The sequence below is a fragment of the Podarcis erhardii genome (assembly GCF_964252035.2).
Source record: "Podarcis erhardii genome assembly, chromosome: 9".
Taxonomy (NCBI): Eukaryota; Metazoa; Chordata; class Lepidosauria; order Squamata; family Lacertidae; genus Podarcis; species Podarcis erhardii.
In genome coordinates this window covers 57,354,725-57,377,373 of record NC_138512.1, presented here as the reverse complement: position 1 = coordinate 57,377,373, position 22,649 = coordinate 57,354,725, and the positions used below count along the sequence as shown (strand labels likewise).

The 22,649-nt window shown below is 41.7% G+C and overlaps 1 long non-coding RNA gene across 1 annotated transcript in view; it reads left to right on the top strand.

Annotated features, from left to right (window-relative positions):
• Window positions 1-12,955: 12,955 nt before the first annotated feature.
• The window catches only part of LOC309350486, a 33,146-nt gene continuing 23,452 nt past the window's right edge, over window positions 12,956-22,649 (top strand). Inside the window, exon 1 of the long non-coding RNA XR_014160427.1 lies at window positions 12,956-13,074. This is a non-coding gene — a long non-coding RNA (uncharacterized lncRNA). The remainder of the gene's footprint in view (window positions 13,075-22,649) is intronic.

The window sequence follows — 22,649 nt, the reverse complement described above, 5'->3', positions numbered from 1 at the left end:
TGGTTGGCATGCATATTTATGGTATGACAAGGTTAAGATTCATAAGGCTTTCAAGAACCATATTGTCAGAAAAGCAGTGTTTAATGTCTGGACAAAATATAAAGACTTATTGGAAAACAAAACTCCAAGGTGGCTTTCACCATTGGAAGCTAAGGCCCGAAAAAGACTCAATATGGAGGCCAAATGGCCGAAGTATTGGGAAATACTAGAAAAGGATGGAGATAATTAGAAACTGCAGAGTTTGGAGAAAATGAAAGATAAAGTGCGAGATTGGTTACACTACGCTCAGATTAAAGAAGTTTTCAAACTTGACAAAAAGTTAGGATTCCAGGTAGAAAAATCAAAGTTGGAAACGGAATTGTTAGAGCCTAAGACCAAGGTACTTTCAAGAATGTATAACTTGCTGTTAAAATGGAATACACAAGATGAAACGGTAAAATCAGCTATGATAAAGTGGGCACAGGACATTGGGTATAATATCATGTTTGAGGACTGGGAAAGGTTGTGGACCAATGGGCTGAATTTCACTGCATGTAATGCTCTGAAAGAAAATGTTATGAAAATGATATATAGATGGTACATGACCCCAGTTAAACTTGCAAAAATATACCATTTGTCTGATAACAAATGTTGGAAATGTAAAGAAAATGAAGGAACATTCTTTCACCTCTGGTGGACCTGCCCTAGAGTGAAGGCTTTCTGGGAAATGATATATAATGAGCTGAAAAAGATATTTAAGTATACCTTCACCAAGAAACCAGAGGCCTTCCTTCTGGGTATTGTCGGCCAGAAGGTGTTAAAGAAGGACCGAACAATTTTTATGTATGCAACAACAGCAGCAAGGACACTCGTCGCTAAGCAATGGAAAACCCAAGATTTACCCACACTGGAAGAATGGCAGACGAAACTGATAGACTATATGAAACTGGCCGAGATGACTGGCAGAATCTGAGACCTGGGAGAGGAGACGGTAGAAGAAGACTGGAAGAAATTTAAGATTTATCTGCAAAAATATTGTAAATTGTATGAATGTTAAGCAGGATGCTAGATTATAAAGAATTCGGCACCATTAAAACAGATGAGGTGAATTATGAAGATAAGTTAAATTCAATTAGACAATGATTAGGCTAAACCAAATTTTTCAAGATATCAAACAAATTTATTTAAAATGTGTGATGTAATATTGGAAAATTAGTTAGTAAGAATGTAAACAAGGTGATAAATTGCTGGATTAATTTTTTTATAACTAGGAACGCAGGAACGGGAGATGCGAGGAAGTCCAAAGATGATAAGAAAATGTGTTATGATATATATTATTGTGTTTTATTTATTTGTATTGTAATTAAAAACTCTTAATAAATATCTTTTTTTAAAAAAAGCGGCATACAAATGAAAGGAATGAATGAATGAAATGAATTTTGTGGTGGTGATTATTTTAATAAATGCAACCTTTTAAAAATTCTGTAGGGCTCCCCAATCACACAATGAGCTGGCCCTCTCTGCAGCCCACCCAGATGGAGGTCACTGTTGTTCCTTTTAACAGATAGGAAGTGAGAGATATGAACTTGTCCAAGGCGATGTAGTGATTCCATGAGACTGACATTTCTACTCACTGGAACAAATTTCTATAAATGGTTTGCTCAAACTACGAGGTTTCCATTGCTCCCGTTGGGAGAATATGGATCTCATTCGTGTGTGTGTGTGTGTGTGTGTGTGTGTAGGGTTGTATATATTTCATGGCAGTCAGCCTAAATTCTTTGCTCAGTTCCATCCCTATCTGTTCTAATTACATCCTTTGGACCACCAGAAACTATTCTTCTTCCTCTTTGTTTCTTAAAACAGTTCAAATACTCCCCCCAAATTTGTCATTATTTAGCCTTGCTATGCACATTTCCTCCCTTTCATCTTTCTGCATAAGTCAGGGGAGCCCATGGAGCCACCATAGAGATGCAAGCATTGATGAATAAATCCCATAGTGAGTGTGATTGATATGGCGAGATTGTGGTGGCTCAGAAGAAGCTGCCAAAAGGAGACGAGAAATATTAAAGGGGTATTTGCTTACATTTTGCTCCCCTCTCTACCATCCAATTACGCTTCCCATTTGTAGTTGTTTACGTTTTGGAAATGTTGACTGGAGCTGCGCACAGAATGAAAGGGAAAGCCAGCTCCAATATTGCAAGCATTTAGATGCTTTTGCAACACATGTGAGACAAATAATAAAAAAGCAAGTTAAAATACTGTACAGCTATTCCACAGGAAACGCTTTCTGCTAGTGAATGTGCTGGCCATGGTTTTCTTAGGGATAAGCAACTTTCTCCCATTCCATTGCATGATTGTTCCATTTTTCTGCCCTGCAGCCTGCTAGAGTTGGTGCCTCTGCTGGAAGAATCATGTCCAGGTTATTGACATACATTTCATTGCGCACATATATAAGACATTAGTGATAATAGAGGAGTTTAATTACAGGAAGGAATAATTATGGTTAATTGTGGGTTGATTCAACAAATCTCTGATGCTGGCAGACATCTCTGTCCATCTGATTAGGATGAGGGACATTTGTGCCTCATCTAGAGTGTCCTACTTCTATGCCCTGAAAGCCAAATACCCAAAAGCAATTACTAAGAGCACAATGACAACATCCAGCATACACATCTCTGTGCTGAAACCTTCCTTTGTTTGGTGTTATGGAAAAAATTGCAGCAACACTGAGAGAGGGAGGGAAGATGAACAAATTGCGATCAGCATTCTCAGTGTTTCCAGAAAATTCAAAACATCAGCTCCTTAGCCTAGAGGCTGAAAATAAACGTTCCCTGTCAGCACAATCTTCCAGTTGGCATAATCTCCATTGACTTTAATGGGTCTTGTGCTAGCTAATGGAACCGCATGATGAACCATTGCCAGCTTATTTAATTGATCTGATCCTCTTTAATCTGGGTGAGCATTAAATTTACATTTTTCACAGAGCCGTTTGAAGTGTATGTGGGCATGCTTGCATTTGATCCTTCACAGGAGAGAAGAAGCCCGTTGCTTTTTTAAAATTGCAGCTCATCAGAGCTGCCTCTCTTCTTCCTCCTTTTTGCTGGAAAAACAAAGGGCTCTACACTTGTACAATGCGCACACTGTAGAAGGAGTCAGGATGCATGTGGAAGACGTTTGTGTGAATGGCTGTAAAAGTGGTGACTATAAAAGTCAACAATGGACTGAGCTAAAATAAAATATGGGGTCCAAACTGTGAGTACTGCTGGCATGGGCTGAATGTTCCTATGTGTGATCCTGTGTGGTGTTCTCAAGACATGGACATCTGTTTAACATCTTACTGTCAACATCAAGCTACATGTTATGTGGAAGCTCTGTGATTGGAACTGTCCATATTTTCTTTCTTTCTTAAAAACAATTTGAGGGGGTTTGGTGCTGTGAGGAAGTGGTTCTAACCCTTTCCTCTCATACCAGTTTCCCCATGCAACTCATGCCCGCCCCCCCTTGTTATTATGTGTAGAGAGGAAAACACCTGGATCACAGGCAGGTCTGGGAATGGCTGGGGACCAGGAAGCTGATATAGTAGTCCTATGCTGCACAGCAGGTGTGGCATACCTGGCCAATTTTCCATTGCTTTCTTTCCTTTTAGCTTTACAGAAACCTAAAACCCCCTCTGTTAATTGGAAGAATTTCGTCCCTTGTCAACAAAAAATGATTTGCCTAAAACCTTAGTTTGCCTGCACAAATGTTAGGTAAAGGTAAAGGTAAAGGGACCCCTGACCATTAGGTCCAGTCGTAGAAGACTCTGGGGTTGCAGCGCTCATCTCGCTTTATTGGCCGAGGGAACCGGCGTACAGCTTCTGGGTCATATGGCCAGCTTGACTAAGCCGCTTTTGGCAAACCAGAGCAGCACACGGAAATGCCGTTTACCTTCCCGCCAGAACGGTACCTATTTAACTATTTGCACTTTGACATGCTTTCGAACTGCTAAGTTGACAGGAGCTGGGACCGAGCAACAGAAGCTCACCCCATCGTGGGGATTCGAACCGCCGACCTTCTGATTGGCAAGTCCTAGATTTAATCCACAGCACCACCCGCATCCCTCGCACAAATGTTACTAGCTCACAAAAAGCCTTGAGTAGCCTGTCCTCTTCCACAAATTGTAATTTGTGGCACATCAGCAGCTTGAAGGGCCAGGCTTGGACTACCTGATATTTCAGCATTGTTGAAACTCAATTTTGGGTAGCAGGTGTCTACTTTACAGAAGACAGTCCTCTATCCAAGGGACTCTTGTCTTTGAAGGGCTGGCTGGTCCACATCCAGCTAAAGGGGCTGAAGGGAGAGCAGGAGCCAGGTGTCACTAACAGGTTGCCCTCCAGATTTTATTGGACTCCAACTCCTATCAACCTCAGCTAGCATGGCCAATGATAGAGGATTATGGGATCTGTAGTCCTATGACATCTGGAGGTCACCATAATGATTAGCTCAGTATTAAGCAGGTTGGTTAGGATTGTGACGTCCTGAAGTACAAGGCATAACTGCAGTGGTTTTGGGGAGGAACACACAAAATGGCCTGTGGTAGCCTTTTAAAAACTTTTATAGTTACCACTTCCCCCATAGCTTATCCTTATTTTCATTCTTTTGTCATTTTCTTCCTCATATACTTTCCATGTCTGTCCCTCAGCCTTTCCTTCTTAACCACCCTTTATTTTGTCTTTTACGTCTCAGTTAAAAGAAAAGAACACTCTGTTAACTCACCCTTTCTTCAAACGATAGACCGACAATAGGTGTGTGGAAGTGGTTGATTTCTATGTTTCAACAGCAACACTGTCTGCCTTTTGCTCCGACAGCCTTGTGGAGCCTTGTCTCATTTTTAGGCTGCAATCCTATGTGCTAGGGAGTAAACATGCTTAGATGCACATCTGCTGAAACTCTCTGATCCCCTTCGGTGATCCTGCTGCACAATTTGTTGCCATCATTATACATGTGTGTACTCAGATTTTCCATTTGACTTAACAAAATGTTAATCCTGTTTGTTGATACTGGTGAATTAAATTTCATGGTGTTGTCTTAAGCCCAGTTTGTTCATCTTTTTTGAATTCTTCTCTTAGTTTATGACATCTTTGCAGCCATAACCTGTCTGTTTTTGATTTTGGTCTTCTTATACCCAATGCCTGATTTCAATTGCGTAGTATAGGGAAAAGGTGTACGAGTAATAAAGTGGTTCTGTTAAAAGTTTTAGGGGTGCTGGAATGCGCTTCCTTTAGAAAGCATGTGACAACTTTGTTGTATCCAGGCACAGTGAATTAGCTATACACTGCCCCCTTAGACATTCAGTTCCAGCTTCTAAGTGCCCTTCTTAGGAGCCAGAGTGGTGTAGTGGTTAAGAGTGGTAGTCTCGTAATCTGGGGAACTGGGTTCGCGTCCCCACTCCTCCACATGCAGCTGCTGGGTGACCTTGGGCCAGTCACACTTCTCTGAAGTCTCTCAGCCCCACTCACCTCACAGAGTGTTTGTTGTGGGGGAGGAAGGGAAAGGAGAATGTTAGCCACTTTGAGACTCCTTCGGGTAGTGATAAAGCGGGGTATCAAATCCAAACTCTTCTTCTTCTTTTTCTTACCCCTTGAACTAACCCTTCCAAAGCATACAGTTGAGTCCTATAGATTCCCAGCTGTATAGGGAGGTGGCTCAAGACAGATTAGATTAGAACTCAGCTGTTGTGATACCACCAATATCAACTGAAGAGTTACATCTCCATCACAGAAACGGATTCCAACAAATTCAGGACAATTTGCGCTAACATCTTAGTCACCAAGAAATAGGGGCATCTGTCAATTTTGGGTTCACTCAGTTTTTCATGTTTCCAGTCTTAAATTTGGTTCTCCACATTTCCACATGAGTTTGCATATATTTTTTTAAAACGAAAACATGTCCTCATGAAAGCCACCAGCATTTTAGTTCAAATTTCTTCTCGTATATGCATTTTTGATGCAACTTCCCCTGATATTTGGATCAATAATGCATTTTTGTATGTTCTTTCCACCTAAACAGAAGTTTTTGTGCATATTTTACCCAGTGCGCTCTCTCTCGCGCTCTCTCTCTCTCTCTCTCTCTCTCTCTGGTAAACATTGCTTTGCTGAGAAACTGCATTGCAAAATTTGGAAAAGTGTGAATTTTGAAAGACAGCTGCATTTCAGTTCCCATATTGTTTCAGGAGTGTGAATTAAGCATGTGTGCCTTTAAATGTGAACTAAACCAAATCCCCCCCCCATCCCCATTGTGAATAAAATTAAAAGGGTTTTGTAGCATTAATTCATAACAAGGATAATTTTTCTACAATTACCTGTTTATATCCTTTTGCTGACTTGGCAAGAATGACATTTTGGGGGAAAGTTATTGAAATTATAAATTACACATTAGCATATAAAAACCTTTTCATTAGGGAATTTGATGTGGGTCACAATGCATGATCAGAAATAAATTCCAGTCATTTCTCGCTTGTAATGCAGAACTCATTATTTGTCTTTGGCTATGATAGGGTTTCCACATCTGCAGTGCTCAAATACACGGTGCCAAAACTTGCTGCAATGCCTCATTTGAGTAGCCTTACTGACTTTAGTGAAATGATTCTTATGTGCACAGTGGATATGTTTTGGCTTAAAGGCAGTGTGAAAACCAATATCTAGGCCCATATCTGGGCTTTGGACCATTCGTATGTTGCTGGTTAAAGGTGTTCAGTTTTTGTTTCCAAACAGAGTTGTCCATCTAACTTGGAATAATGTTAGCTGAAATAATTTTACCTTGAGTATGGAAAGATAACCAGTAGATCTAAACAATTAAAACAAGCTTTCTTATACTATGATTGCTTTAGAATTTTAAAGAACACATTATAGCACAGCGATGGATGACTTCCAAACATGCCATGCCCCTTATCAAATTGGATTCCGGGTAGCTAAAACAAATTATTAACCCACTAAATCTCAAGAAGTAGGGCTGCCATATTTTCCCAGACATTAGCGGGATTTCAAAGGTGGAATTGACGTCCGGGGGCGAGGGGGAATTTCCAAAAGGTGGCACTTTGTCCTGGATCTTAGGCAAGTCAAAAAATTGCGTTCCTAAGGAAAGCTCAATAATTTTGGCGGTTTCCTAAAAAAAGCTCAACAACCACTTTTGGGGCATCCTGGTTTTTACTTTTTGAAATACAAGAAACCCATTAAAGTTCAAGATGGAACATGGCAACCTCAGCATACTCTCCAAAATATTGGAGGGTACAATTGGGATACACACTCCACACTATCTCCCCCCACCACCTGCCACCTTACATTCACTGGCTGTCTCTCTGCCTCCTCCTCTGCTGATGCTGCCACCACTGTGAAACCTCACAGTGCAGCAAGGCCTCAGGGTCCTCCTCCATCGCCGCAGTGGGCTAAAGCCTGCTCTGCTGCAAGAGGTCTGCAGGGTCAGAAAAAGGTGCTACTTTCAAGAAGCACTGAATCACAGCTGGAAAAGAAGAATTGGAGAACACTGAGAGTGCACTCAGGATTCTTCCTCTGCAAGTTACGGGTTCAAAGTTGAGTCACCTGGTGTCACCTGACACCAGGTGATTGAGAGGTGGATGGTTCCACCCACCTGTTAAATTGGTCCACAGAGTAGTGGGGTGATTTCTGGAACTTGCTGACAGATCCAGCCTCCACTTCTGCAGTAAGGTCTCGCTAGGCAGTGTGAAAACTAAAAGTGAAAGAGGTCTTTCCATCACCCGCCCCCAAAGGGACTGACAGACATAGTGAAATTCAATTTAGGATGTTGGCTTTGATTTTCAAACCCCAATTAAACATAATCCTCCAAAAACCCAAATAAATAATGCCATTTGATTGTACCACTGACATTCTCTGGACTGGCTGGGTTGTACAATTGCTTTCTTCTTACTGAAGAGAAAATTGACCAAAGATGTAAATGTGGTTGCTTGTGCTTAACTAGCTATTTCCAGTCCTATACATGGCTTTTTTCTTCCAGAAACCAAACTAACATATGAATGAAGCCGCTTGGATAGTTGCCTAGCTTTCGTCTGAAGTACCAATTAAGAATTGGCTCAGGCAGGAAGTGTAGGGCCTAGCCATGTCCATATTAAGTTGGTCTGCCATCCTAGAGCAACTTACAAGTCTTTCCGCACAGTCAAAGGACGTCTGGAGGGAAGAAATGAATTTAGGGCTGTGGTTTTGGTTATTGGAGGAGCGCAATTATAAACAATCTTAAGCAATTGATTGAGGTCTGCATCTGATGTAACATTTTCCACACTTAAAAAACGCAGCGGAGTCTTAGCTTTGTACATCCAGTTCGCATCCCCATTGCCACAAGTACACAGAAACAAATGGCAGGCGATCAAAAGTGTTAGAGGGAAAATCACACACAAACAAGACATCTAAAGAGGGACAGCTTGTTGTACGCTCGTGCAAAAACAAAAGTGTCTGACAGATTGTTGAGCAAGTTGACGGAGGACATATTAGAGAGAAGGCGGGTTGCAATCATAGCTGGAAGCAAGAGCTACATCAGGGGTGGCTAAGCCGTGGACCTCCAGATGTTGTTGGAACACAGCTCCCATAATTCCTGGCTAATGGCCAGGCAGGCAGGGACTGTTGGGAGTTAAGAGTCCAAAAATATCTGGGGGGCACAGCTGACATGGACTGGTTGGGCACAGAGGAATGGTGGGAGGAACCAGCTGGGGAACCACCAAGGAAGAAGGCTCAAAGTGGAGTGGGAGTGGCAGTGAAGAAGAAGAGTTTGGATTTGATATCCCTAAGGTGTCTCAAAGCGGCTAACAATCTCCTTTCCCTTCCTCCCCCACAACAAACACTCTGTGAGGTGAGTGAGGCTGAGAGACTTTAGAGAGAAGTGTGACTAGCCCAAAGTCACACAGCAGCTGCATGTGGAGGAGCGGGGACGCGAACCTGGTTCACCAGATTACGAGTCTCCCGCTCTTAACCACTATACCACACTGGCTCTGTGGGACAATGATGAATGTTCACAGGGAGAAGAGGGAGAAGACTGGAAAGAGGAGGTATCGGGAGATAAAGGGTAACAGGGCTTCGTGAGCTGGGAGAGTTTGTGGCAGAGAGAAGTTCTGAATCAGAGGCAGGAGCAAAAGCAGAGGTGGAAGGAGGTCAAGAGTCAGAGATGAGAAGAGTCTGGTGATGTGTCTCCCTCTCCTTGATGTGACAAGCTCCACGCCCTGCTTGTCTACCAGAACCAGATGAGGCATGAAGTGGGAGGTGCAAATGCAGACACATAGGCACAGTCTCCAATTTCTTGGAGGGGGGAACCCTGGAGAGGAGGGGACTTAGGCAGCTGTGTGGAGGCGGGGACCTTCAGTCTCAGCAACTGATCCATAGAAGCAAGACCTACAAGGAAAGAGTTCCTGTGCTCATCAGGCCTGATGCTCCATCGATCTGTGCAGATCCTGTTCTAGCTAATAAAGAGTTAACTCCAATGTGCATGGTGTGAGTTACTGCTGGCTTGCTCCTATCAACACCTTAGCTACCCCTGATTTACAGGACATATCACACTGAAGATGGAGGTACCATTTGTTTCAAAAAGAGCCAATAAACTAAAATCTTAAAAGAAGCCAGTTTACCTGCGGACTCACTGTGGCTAGGAATTCAATGCCCCAAAACTTCTTCGTACTAAAGATTAATGATTGTACTCCTAAACCAAACACTGGTGATGTTTTTGAGTTGCAGAACAATATCACAGAAATAACTGAGGTGGCTGGAGTTGCAAAGGACATTTCATTTCATCTTAAATGATGCCCAGCATGAAATGTAAGCATTGTTGAACTGTTTAGAAATAGTAACTGTCTGCTCACAACATCCAGGATAGCCATATTTTATTTGAAGAAGGGCAACATTGTGTAAAAAAAAAATAATTAGAATGTTAGTTTAAGGTAAGGCTGAGTGAAAATGGCATTCTAAAACTGCTCTCAACATTACATAACACTTTCTTGCTTGCCTGGGGATTTAAAAGATCTTGCATTTCTATTTAGTCTGCTTTTCGGGCTTTGAAGCTGTTGTCTCTTGTTTTAATGTTTTTATGATGGATTCTGTTTTACATCTATCATATGTTGTTGATATTGTTGTTATTTGTTGCTGAATGTCATCCTATCCATTTGGATGAAAAGCAATTTTGGATTTTTAAAGAAAATAAATAGAATGTCTTTGGCAAAAAACTATTAGAATTATTTGCCATTAAAAAACAACAACACACATTCTTTCAAGAAGGACCAAATTCTCGAAAATGAATCAGTTGAAAGGAAGTGGAAAGGCATAGTTGGTGGAATTCTTAGTTCCTGGAGATTAAAACCAACACCACAAATAAAAATAAAATGTCCATTACACCTATGCAGGTTATTGCTGGGGCTGGGTGGTGATTACTTGAAAACTCATAGTGTTGAAAATACATCTAGGGTTGAACAGACCTGTTGAAATTAATAGCCATAAATATTAGCTCCATTGTTTTTAATGGGTCTACTCTGCATTGGACTAACTTTGGACAGAAGCCCTACTAAAATTCAAATGACTACCCTTCCCCTACACCCCAGAGGCCAGAGAATATGCTTTAATGTAATAATAATAAGGGCTGGACTACTTAAGGTTATTTCATAGGATAGAAAACAGACAGAAGAAAAGCATTAAGAGCTCACCCTGCTCTCTTTTTGATATGGTTCCCCTCAGCAATGAGGCTACTGCTCTCTTGCCGTCATGTTCATAAAAGCTCTCCCCTTTCTTTGCTAGCACGTCCTTGGCTACGAAACACAGAAAATGTTTGGCTCCCCTGCTTCTTAAGGAACTAGAACAGGCTTTCTGTGTTTGCTTGGAATACATTTCCAGTGCTCTGCCCTGTGGCTGACCTTTAAGCCTGCAGTCTTCATATGCATCACTCTCCTTCTGGCAAATGTCTTGGTAAGAAAGGATGGTCAGGTGGTTTGCTGGCTGAAGCCGACATTATTAATTATTAATAATAATTGAACACATAGAGAGAAGTGAAATGAGTTTTCATGGTGATGTCATTACACCTTTGCCCTGTAATCAATCTGTGCAGCTTCTTCCTCTCCCCTGGGCATGCTGAGCTCCACACAGTGATCTGACTAGACTACTGAAAGGTTATCAGCAGCTAGTGGAGATGCAATCCTTAACTGATTTGGAAGCAGTTGTGATGACCGGCTCTGAGGATGGGATTACGTTGCATCCCTAAGTGCACTCTTCCTCAAGCGAGGGAGCCCCACGTTTAACATGTAGAGTTTATTTCCAGCTATCAAAGGAAATAGTCCTTATTCCTTCTGGTTAATTTTCAGGATTCTCAGTCATTCAAACTTGAACCATTTTGAATGCTCTCATTCATTTTACAATTTGGCCACTGTTCTGTGTCTCTAAGCTATAATAAACAATCTTAGTTGCTGTGAAAGTAGCTGAAGATGACAAGGTCTCTTGACTAGATTAGATTGGTGATTACACTTTATAACTTCACTTAGCTGAGTCGAGGCCTCACAGCAGCTCAGCCACACACAAAATCTAATAAAAATATTGGTGTATATATAACTGCTACCCAGCAATATTATATGCCCCTTTCAGGCACAGCAGTTGTAGTGCTACAACAGCTATTTCTTTATAGTCCCCCCCCCCCGCATGCTTCCATATGATGTCATTGTCAATCTGTCACTATCCTGGAATATTGCACTCATCCAGCCACACAAGCACATTTCTATACAGTGGTACCTCGGGTTACAGACGCTTCAGGTTACAGACACTTCAGGTTACAGACTCCGCTAACCCAGAAATAGTACCCTGGGTTAAGAACTTTGCTTCAGGATGAGAACAGAAATCGCACGGCAGCGGTAACAGAAGGCCCCATCAGCTAAAGTGGTATCTCAGGTTAAGAACAGATTCATGTTAAGAATGGACCTCTGGAACGAACTACCGTAAGTTCTTTCTGTTCTGGCTTCTGAGATTCAGAATATTTTTTTTTCTTGTTTTCCTCCTCCAAAAACTAGGTGCATCTTATGGTCTGGCGCCTCTTATAGAGTGAAAAATACGGTATATGAACCAAAAGTGTGGATTATAAATGTGTAAGTAAATAAAACAATGTTCATAACACCAACATTTGATTGGAGGAACAAGGGAATGGAAGGGGTGTGGCTATCTACAGAACTTTTTTTAGTCCAACCACATCCTATATTTGGCGTGTATGGGAAAAAGCTTACCCACCCTCCAAAGGAATGCACAAAAGGCCAGTGACATGCAATTGAGTGCTATGGACAGTCCACTACAATATCTCCTCCCAAAGCATCAGAACAAACAGCAGTTATGTGCTATAAACAGTGTGCCTGGAAAGGCCCTCAGTCAAGAAGGTTTTTTCGGGATTTTTAGCTCTCATAATTGACCAAGGAAATATATTCACATGTCTTGTCCTGAAACACCTCCAAGATCAGATTGGCATGTGACTGGGCCTGATTCTATTTCAAAAGGCAATATATCAGTCCCCAGATAATTCCGCAGACACTCTGCAGGCTCCAATAGTATTAAATAAAAACACAAAAACACAAAACAGAAATCGGACCTAGGAAGCGTTTCTAGGAACTGGCATGGCAGAAGAGTTGGCCATGTGCCCATAATGGAAGCGGTTCCATAATGAGTGGCCACTTCTACATTATTATAAGAAGGATCTGAGAAAAGCCAAGAGATGGGCTGGATAAGACATCCATGCAATTATCATCTCTGGTACTTGGAGTTTACCCCAGAATAATCAGGCCTGTCTAGTAGAGATGGGTGCCTACAACCAAATCCTTGACTGTGGAACGTTGGCTCAGTACTGCAGCTTAATGAGCAACTGAACACTCCAATATGCTGCCAGAAACCAGAAAAAAAATGACTAATTCCAGCAGTGTGAATGATTTTCCATTTGAGCCTTGGCTCAGTGCACATACCCTCCCCTCTGAGACAGACCCTCTGCATTCTGCAGAACCATTCCCACCCTCAAGTCCTCATTCTGTTGTGCATAACCTTCCAGGGGCTGCATCCCAGTGACAGGTGGTGCCAGAGAGAAAAGTGGGTGAGTCAATGGATGTGTCTTACTATTTATGGGGTCCTTTTAAGGCTTATTTTCCAAGTTCAGGGTGTGTGTACAGAAGGGATGGAACTGCCTGCCATATGAACCAACGTTCAGTTTCAGTAAGCCATGATTATCAATATAGGCCTATGCCTAGGCTGAAGGCTAGATGAGCAGAAAGGATCTTGGCTTGAAGGCACAGATAATTCTTCCTATCATACCGTCTTTGAGATAAACACAGAAATAAACGCAGCAGTATCTTTCTTTGAAGCTGGGTGTCTGGGTGGTTAACAATTCTCTGACAGCAACAGCAAAGGGGGCCCTGGTCAAGCAAATTTTGTTTCTTCCTATTCTAATTAACAACAAAATAAAAAGGAAAAGAGAATTTAATTATGTGATATATTTGAGCCTGTGCTGGAAAATAATAATAATTATTTTTTGTTTAGTTGGGAATGAAATACCTTCTGGTTTATATTTTTGAGTGCCCTTGGGTGTTACTTGTTTCTTGTTCAGATGTTTTTGGGCTACAATACCTTCCCTGAGGTCTCCCACTTTACTTGGTATTTTTGGCATCTAATGACACTTTTCAGCACTATTAAAAGGGCTTTAATTAACATCTGGCCTTTGGGAATTAATAAATCTATAAACCACCTGAGTCAATTCAATCTGCAAAGCCCTAAAAAGCTTGGAAGCCAAATACCTGTAAGAGCACCTTGTTCCATATGTCTCTGAGATCATTTGGTGAGGTTCTCCTAGTGATGCTGTCAATGGACACTACTTAGTTGATTGTGACATAAGACATGGTCTTCCCTACAGTGGCACCCCAATTATAGAACTCCCTCCCTTTGGATATACAATTGGATATACAAACAGTACTGCGTTTTGGCATCTTTTAAAGACACGTTCATTCATTCAAGCCTTTAGTTGGGACATCAGGGTGTATCTGTTTTTATATTTTTGAGATTGGCCAGAGCTGAATACTTTATTGAAATTAATATGAATCTAATTTTATAATGTTTTATGGCATGGATGGTGCTTTCAGTCTGAGGACCGGATTCAAACCTGTCTGAACTTCAAGGTCTGCTTTCAAATGAGGAGCACAGCTAGAGGCAAAAAGCAAAAGAGGGTGTGACCAATTTTCAACTAGTTTATATATTTTACATACATTTCTCTTATTTCACATTTTCTTTTGGAGAATTAGATGTAAATTCTGCAAAATGTACCTAAGATGCATAACATTCACATAAAATCTGCAAAATTTACAATCCAACCATAGGAAAGCCACAGTTAGTGCAGAAAGTGGCTAGGTTGATAGATAACATCAAAGATTGACAGATGACATCAAAATAATGTTGGAGGTTCCTCACAACTGCTTTAATATATTTTTTAAATGTTTTATTGCTGGTTTCATGTTTCACATGGTTATATTTGAATGAAGGGCAGTTTAGAAACATAAGAGCAACAACCCGTGAATTAAATGAGTGCAAAATGGGCTAACACATCCCATTCCTTGAATCACACCTATAGAATCAGTGGGGCCTGGGAAAAGAAAGCTCAACCCAAACTAGACAACTGATCACCCCTCCTAGCTTTGGAAGTACACTGAGGCTAAAGGCAGGTGGTGGTGGAGAGAGAGCAAGTAACTCATTTATTTCCTCCCCCGCCCCCAGAAGTGCTAAGAGATGGGCATCTCATAACTAATCCCAGTTATAAAATTTCAATGTTCCAGATGAACGAATTTAACCATTTCCTTCGGTCCAAAGACTGTAAAGGAGAAACTCCGAATGTCAGAAATGTGCCCTTCCCTCCTATGAAGTACTGGTTACATAAGCTGTCATGAGCAGAAAATACTTGAAAGCCAGAATAGAAGCTGAAAGCGGGAAAACATTTTGCAGCAAAGAATATACATTTATTTATTTTCAATTGGTGGTTTTAGGCCCATCTGTGGGTTTGACACAAATTAATCTCAGTGGTCTACGTTTGGTCCCATTAGGGAGACTTTTACATCCCCAAACTCGAATACCCGATTTTGCAGAATTTGACACTTATCTGCTGCCTTGATGCCAAAGGAAAACAAACCTCTTAGGTGCATGGAAATTAAATCATCTCCTACCCCAGAGATGGTCATCTTCCCAAGTCAGGGTTACGTTAAGAACAAATGAGCAGGCTTGTGTTTCATTGCTTGGACCATAACTCTTACTACCCACACAACATACTGTACAGTATTTAATTATTATTATTATTTTAAAGAATGACAAAGGGTTATATCTGCACACACAACTTTCCTTTAAAGTAATAATGCCACACACAGTGCTCCGTTTAGCAAACCATTAGCTAGAGAAATGTGTTGGATCTGAACATGGGTTGGTTTTGTTGTTGTCATTGTTTAAGATGCACATCCCTTCAGAGGCCTTCGCCAAAACATACGGTTTGCATTCATTGTCATGAACGAACATTAGGAAAATGGTTTTGAACTTTCCAAACATAGCCAGTGAGGACAGTGAAACAGAGAGACACTGTGAATGAAAAGAAAAGGCTATCTGTCAGAGGCTGGACTAAGGGAGAATGGAGGACGGATGGTTTTGATAGCAAGCTGATGTTTTGCAAAAGTTCACAATGTTTAAGAAGCCTGAAGGCACCAGAGGAAGAAAAAAATAGATTGAAAATAAAAAAGCAGGAAGGAAGCCACAGCTACATCACCAGGGCCACCATGAACATTTCTGGGCCTGTAAGAATTTGCAAGTTTTGCACAGCTCCCCTTAATTGGTTTAATCAGAATTTGTGTTTGACATTTTTGTATATTAATACCATACATATGAGAGTTCTGTGTTCAATGTTTGTTTTGCTCTTGGATAGCCCAATACAATCCAGTTGTAGAAACAGTGTGACAGTTAGACACACACACTTATTGGGATTCATAAGAGCTGAAACATTGGAGCAAGTAATCTCTCTATTGTGCTATGCTCAGATAGCTGCTACATCCAATCAGAATTAGTGGTGGCAGGCTGACGCCATGTCTGGGCGTTTATCCTACCCTGCCTCTTCCAAATGGGTAAAGAGTATCTGCCTTCCCAAATCTAAATCCACGAGTAATGAAATACTTGTGTACACACACACAAATATACGCATATACACCAAACTGGAAATCTGGTGGAAGGGTTTGTGAGAGGTCATTGAAGATCCAGTCATCTGTTGTTGTTTTTAGCACCCCAGATGACTGTTGCTCCTGGTACTGAAAAGAACAAGAAAAGTCTTCACATTTCTGTTGCAGGTGGGAATCAGTAGAAGTGTGGAGTTGGGGTACATAACATCTGAAGGGCACCAGCTTATGGAAGCCTGATGTACATCACCTCATAAAGAGCAGGCAAGGATTTCTATAATGAGCTAGCAGCTCCTGGTCTACTCTCTATGAGCCCAAATCTGATAGCATCAATTTCATTTTGCAAAAATAGTCCAACTCAGCTTTGTATTAGTACTTGCTTTTCAACACATTTTGGTTGTTAGAGTATGATAACTTTCAAGCCAAAAGGGACATAAATACTCCATTTCATTTCTGAGTTTCAAATGTATTTATACAAACAGATACATTTGTCTCTGTGCATGTGGTATATAATTTTTATGAAATAAATAATAAATAAAATGGGCAACATCACAATGTAACCCCACGGAATAGAGTTCAGGTTACTGTGTCTTAATATGGATATTGTAGAGCAGGGAAAGTTTCTGAAAAAGGTAACTGGGTGATCAGAGGAACGCCATGAGGAATGATTGCAAAGGTCCATGACTCAACTCAGTGGCAAAGCACCCAGCATCTCCAAGTACGCCTGAGAGGGTACCTTGTTTGAAATCCTGAAGAGCCCCTCAGTGTAGACAAACCTGAGCCAGGTGGACCAATGATCTGACTTGGAATAAAGCAGCTTCCTATATTCCTAAGGTTGCCACATAACATGTTGTGGATGAAGTGGACACAAAGAGAAGTTTCGCTACCTCTAATTCTATAAGGTCACGCAATGAAGAGTGCAGTTGTGCTCAGTTCCAACCTGTAGGCTTCTTTTAGGCATCTTGTTGGCCACTGTAAGAACAGTATGTTGGACTAGAAGGGTCTTTAGTTTGAATCATTAGGGTTCTCCTTAAAAATCCAGAAGGCCCTAGAGCAAACTCTCCTTTACATCAAAGGCAACCAGGATGACTGTGCTGCTGTCATTGGAATTAAGGTTTACACTAGGCTAGCTAAGAAAAATATTAAGCTTGATTTTATTATTTAGTTATGTCTTTCTTTCTTCCTGCCTGTTTGCTTCTTGATTAGACTGAAGACTTAGTAAAAATTCTTACTAATCAAGCTTTGTCTATTTTTCTACAAGGACCTGAATCTAAATACAAAGTTCTCTTTTGTTACCTCTGAGATTTACAGTTGAAAAGTTTGATGGACATTTACTGCCTAAGAAAATGCCCAACTAAATGCCAAATATACTTCCGCTCGTTCAGCACAATCATATTATAACTCACTACATGGCATACTGTAATTCACTAGCAGAGCATTGTCACAGGAACCCAGGAAGTTCATTATACCAAGCATACCACTGGTCCATCTACACCAGTGGTGCATTAGCGACACTAAATGGCAGTGGCATCCCAGGATTTCAGGAGTTTTTCCGAGTCATAATAGGAAATGTGAAGGATTGAAAGGATGCAAGCAAAACATGTCGGTCACTGAGCTATGATCCATTCTAACTGAGGAAGGGCTGGCTCAAGACATTTTGTTGCCTGAAGCAGAAAAATTGCCTCCTCCCAGTTCCATTCCCAGTATGAAAGCTCAGCAGACCATTGAATCTTCATCCTCCACTGCACCCTGAGGACAGTGGCTTACACACACACACACACAGCATTCCCTTCTATAGTTGCTGCCTGAGGCACCTGCCTCACTCTGCCTCATGGTAAGGCCAGTTCTGAAATGAGGGCTTATTCACATGACCTCTTAAGCAAGGACTGGGGAACCTTCTTCATCTTGATGTCCACATTACCTCCTTGCATAGGTTTCGCCAGTGGGGCTCATTAGTTGAATCCCTCCCAACAAACCTAACTTGACATGTTAATTTATTTCAGTGAGTATCCTCTAAAATTGAATACCACCCATTTTCGCAGTTCAAGGGCGCATTCCAGCCAGGCAAAAGCACTCAAGGAGAGAGTGGCCAGTGGGAGGGGGCATAGCCTGGAGACAGTCCCAAGGGCCAAAAAGATAGGAGTGGAGGGCTGCATCGTCCCCTTGGGCCTGAGGTTCCCTGCCTCCTTCCTAAACCATGGTTTGTTTTCATCTCAAGTCAGCTGCTCAAAAGAATGAACATGTTAGATTAAAAAAAAGAGAGCTTAGCTTAGTCTAGCATTATTTCTCCCTCAAACACTGGCCAGCTGTGTGGCTCACAAGAGGAGCAATTTGCTGGCAGGATTTCTCCTAAAAATTAGAGGTATAATAAAAGTTTAGGAAACCTATAATTCACTTCTAGGTAGATACTCATGATTGCTATAAAAATGGCTACATCAACCCAATGGGTACATCCCTTTTCAGCCTCACCCAATTTCATCTTCAAAAATACTTTCTTGGCCATAATTAATTGATAGCTTTGAATGGACAAGCAGGTCTTGGATTAACCCCCCCAACCCCCTCTACTCACTATGATTCAAAGACAGTTATAAATGAACACTTGCAATCACAATAGATCATGTTTTACCAGGAATGTCAACTTCTACATCATTCATATTTACTAACCAAATTCTTGTTTGAAAGACACGGGACTCTTCCAGATGACCCATTTATTGAGCATTCAGCTTGATTTGTTTGCAGGGAGGTAATAAAGCAATGAACATTCATCCTAATTTTCTTGATGGGTGATTACGCATCTTTGTGTTAAACATTCATTCCTTCCACGCTTTTCAATGCAAAAGGTCAGTTTCTTTTTTAAAAGGAGGATTTGTTCCACTAGGCTGACAGAGCGCTTTAATCCATTTTAATTGCGCAAACTGAAATCTCCCTGCATGCTTGAATTCGTCCTGCAAAAGACCTGCAGTCTAGAGGTGCTCATGGATGTACTCTGTCTAATCAACACTGTATACGCCTATGAATACCTGAGTAAAAAAACAAAACAACCTCAACTAACTCATGAGAAGCGGCTGTAAGTGATGCTAGGTTGGTTCCAACGGCTGAAGAAGCAAGCCAACGTTCATTTTTTTAATTAAAAAGCATGTACATCTCAAATCTGACACATTAAAACATCTTGAAAACATTACGTTCATATATTATACCATGTCTTTGTTATTCCAGAACTCAATAAAGAGCATCCACTTTGCCTCAAAGACATTTGTTCTCTGTCATCCTTCCTTTACCCACACATAATTAGTCAGTTTATCCATTGCAGTATATTCATATTTTCCCACCAATTTCCAGCACAATGCATGAAGAACTTTGCATAGTGCTATGGGAAGGGTCTTGCATGTGGAAGGTCCCAGGTTCACCCTCTGGTGTCTTCAGGTAGGGCTGGGATAGAACACTGCCTGAAGCCCCAGGGAGCCACTAGCCAGTCAGTGTAGACAATGCTCAGTTCAACAACAACAACCATTTTTTGCTGCTGCTGCTGCTGCTGCTGCTGCTGCTGTCTTCTTCTTCTTCTTCTTCTTCTTCTTCTTCTTCTTCTTCTTCTTCCTCCTCCTCCTCCTCCTCCTCTTCATCTTCATCTTCATCTTCATCTTCCTCCCCCTCTTCCTCTTCTTCCTCTTCTCCTTCTCTCCCAGAACTTAGGGGCCATAGAGGGAGAGAAGAGGGTGAGGAAGTTGTACTGCTCAATTAAAGACTTTGTGCTTGTAGAAGGATACTGTCCAATAGGACCCATTTTAGATTCAAACCAATGGTATAATTCCTTTTTGAGAGAATAACAGCCCAAACCTTTGTTGCTATTGGAGATGACTGCTTCCGAATACCAGAGGGGCTGTCACATACAGTAGACGAAGGCGGAGGCCCAGAGGCAAAGACTGGATCCAATGGGCTTATGTTATACTAGGGTAGATGTTGGTGGAACTTCAGGAGAAACTTAATAGCAGTTAGAGCAACTGCAATTACTAACTAAGAGAGTGGTGGATTCTTCATTTCTGGCTGCAGGGACCAGATAGCTAGATTCTCTAGCACCACATTTCCTGCACTGAGTGGCAAATTGGACTAGATAGCCTAGAATGCTCAACGATTTTATAAGCAGTGCATGTGATTCCTGTAGAAGACTCACGTTTCCGAAGTAGAGGGTTCTGCAGTCACCTGTTGTATTCTGCAATTGCAGCATTCAGTTTAAAATGCCATACACCTCTTCTCTCCGTGTGCTGCTTTGGAACACTTGCCCTTGGCAAAGGATACTTAACAGAACACAAATTGGAAAAAATAGAAATTAACATTTCCCTCTTCTGAGGCTGAGGTAATGAGGGGAAATGTGAAATTCACGAAAATTCAATTTCCTGGGGGAAGCAAGCAACATCTGCATTAGCAAGAAATATAGCTTCATTAATTACTTTGGCTAGCTGTGGTCTTTTCAAGCAGGGTGCTTCCAAATGGGGGTTTATTGTGGGATTGGTGTTCCTCATGCCTGCAAGCTTTTTGCAGCATCCGCAGGATGCTATTGACATCAAAATGCCAGCATGTGTCCCCTCCCCTGAATTTAATCAGGATTTATCCTTCATGCAGGAAAGTTGTGCTGTTCAATGAGGGCAGTATCATACCACTTTCAACAGTCATGGCTCCCCCCCCCAATTAATCATGGGAACTGTAGTATGCTAAGGCTTCTGAGAGTTGTTAGGAAAGTACTATCTCCCTTACCTCTTGAGAGTCCCATGGACTGCAAGAAGATCAAACCTATCCATTCTTAAGGAAATCAGTCCTGAGGGCTCACTGGAAGGACAGATTGTGAAGCTGAGACTCCAATACTTTGGCCACCTCATGAAAAGAGAAGACTCCCTGGAAAAGACCCTGATGTTGAGAAAGATTGAGGGCACAAGGAGAAGGGGATGACAGAGGACGAGATGGTTGGATTGTGTTCTCGAAGCTACCAGCATGAGTTTGACCAAACTGCGGGAGGCAGTGGAAGACAGGAGTGCCTGGCGTGCTCTGGTCCATGGAGTCATGAAGAGTCAGACACTACTAAATGACTAAACAACAACATCTCCCTTACAAAGCTGCAATTCTCATATTGGTTTCACAATCAATCTCTTTTCCCCAGGAACTCTAGCACTTTTGGGGAAACACTTTTGGGGAAAGAACTCTCAGCATCCTTAACAAATTTCCAGGAGTCTTTGGGGGGAGCCATGGCTGTTGAAAATGGTATGATATGGTTTAAATGTATAGTTCAGATGGGCCCTCTGATAAGGTGTGGGGTGGGGTGTGGGAACCTTATTGCCGATGTTCCATTTGTGGTATCTGAATTACCTGTTTGTGATACCAAGCCCCCCCACGTCTTAGTTTGACATGGCTGTGCTTCCCTGTGCCTCTTTCAGAGCATTCTCTGAGGGAGCAGTACCCCGAGATTTTGGATGTGACTTATCTCTGGCTGCAGCCAATTGCAACAGCGCACTTGAAAAGCTGTGCGAATACTCACAAGATGATGGGTCAAGTGCCATACATTGTGGACTTTTGATCCGAGTGTCAGCTTTGGGTTTGACAGCTAATATGCTGCATTCCACGAGGATTCTTTGCAGATGTTGCTGTGGTGTTTATGACATAATATCTCTTCCCACCGCAGCCAGATAACTGAAAGTGACCATCAATAAAGAAGGAAAGGAAAGCACTCGCATGTGTTATTTCATGGGGGAAGTAAGTCAAGCATCACATGTGCGAGAAACTTGGCCAAATAACACACATTAAACCTGACTGTGTCTCGGTGTTTCCCCAGGAGGCTTTGTGTACAGATGTTACTAGGGCATTTACAATATGCGCGCACACACAAAAATTATCCCTTCTCTGTGAACTAAATCGAAGTTGGGCCATGGAGACCCCGACTCAAGATCTCTGTGGCACAGGTTCCTCGAGCAATTTTTATAAACACTTCCTAAACGCTTTATGAGCTATGAAAACAGTTGGGAGAAACTGTGCAGCCACATAAAGGTCACATGCTAAGTATGTTGCTGGAAAACAACCGGGAAGGATTGGGGAACTGGAGTTCACAATGACAAATGTTGCGGGCCTAAGGCAACATTTCCTGCTGTAGTTCTTAACATCTGTGTTATACTCTGCAATACTCCTACACACACACACACACACTCATGCAGAGCTGTGGAGTACGCATTTCAGTCACCAAACACGTGTCTTAATTCGCATTCTTTAAATTCAGGGCTATAAATCATAAAGCTTGGGAAGAAAAAGAACCTGGATCACTGGGGTCTGAATTTCCACCCCCACCCCTTCTGTTTCTGGTCTAGATTACAGACATGTTGTTGCTAAAAACAATTCTTCTTTTCTTTCTTTTTTCCCCCCTTTCCTTTTTTAAAAAAAGCCATTTGCTGAATTAGCTGATTTATGTCTTGCAATTTCCGTAAATGCCATCAGATATGAT